Source organism: Psammomys obesus, unplaced genomic scaffold (assembly GCF_907164565.1).
Source record: "Psammomys obesus unplaced genomic scaffold, mPsaObe1.curated_primary_1811, whole genome shotgun sequence".
NCBI classification, from domain to species: Eukaryota; Metazoa; Chordata; class Mammalia; order Rodentia; family Muridae; genus Psammomys; species Psammomys obesus.
In genome coordinates this window covers 5,928,005-5,928,551 of record NW_026593286.1, presented here as the reverse complement: position 1 = coordinate 5,928,551, position 547 = coordinate 5,928,005, and the positions used below count along the sequence as shown (strand labels likewise).

The window sequence follows — 547 nt, the reverse complement described above, 5'->3', positions numbered from 1 at the left end:
TGTGTGTGTGTGTGTGTGTGTGTGTGTGTGTGTGTGTGTGTGTGTGTACAGGCCAGAGACAACCTCAGGTGTTGTTACTCAGACCACATCCACCTTGACTTTTGAGACAGGGTCTCTCACTGGCCTCCAACCCACCAAGTGGGTTAAGATGGCTGCCCGGCAAGCCTCCTATCTCTGCCTCCACAGTGCTGGGGTCACAAACCCATGACACAACATTTACCTTTTTACATAGATTCTGGGGATTGAACTCAGATCCTCATGCTTGTGCAACAAGCACAATTTATCAACTATGTCTGAGCTCTCCCCTTCCTACCATACTATTTTCTGGTTTTTGTCATTATTTTGGTTTGTCTGTCTGTCTGTCTGTTTGTGATAGGATCTTGCTATGTAGTCCTGGCTGCCCTGGAATTTGCTGTATAGCTTAGGCTGGCCTTCGACTTGTAGAAATCTCTCTGCTTCTGCCTCTGCCTCTGCCTCTGCCTCTGCCTCTGCCTCTGCCTCTGCCTCTGCCTCTGCCTCTGCCTCTGCCTCTGCCTCTGCCTCTGCC

At 50.3% G+C, this 547-nt stretch overlaps 1 protein-coding gene across 2 annotated transcripts in view; it reads right to left on the bottom strand.

Annotated features, from left to right (window-relative positions):
- The window catches only part of Ngef (neuronal guanine nucleotide exchange factor), an 80,553-nt gene that overhangs the window by 71,365 nt on the left and 8,641 nt on the right, over nt 1-547 (bottom strand). The gene's annotated exons all lie outside the window — the stretch shown is intronic.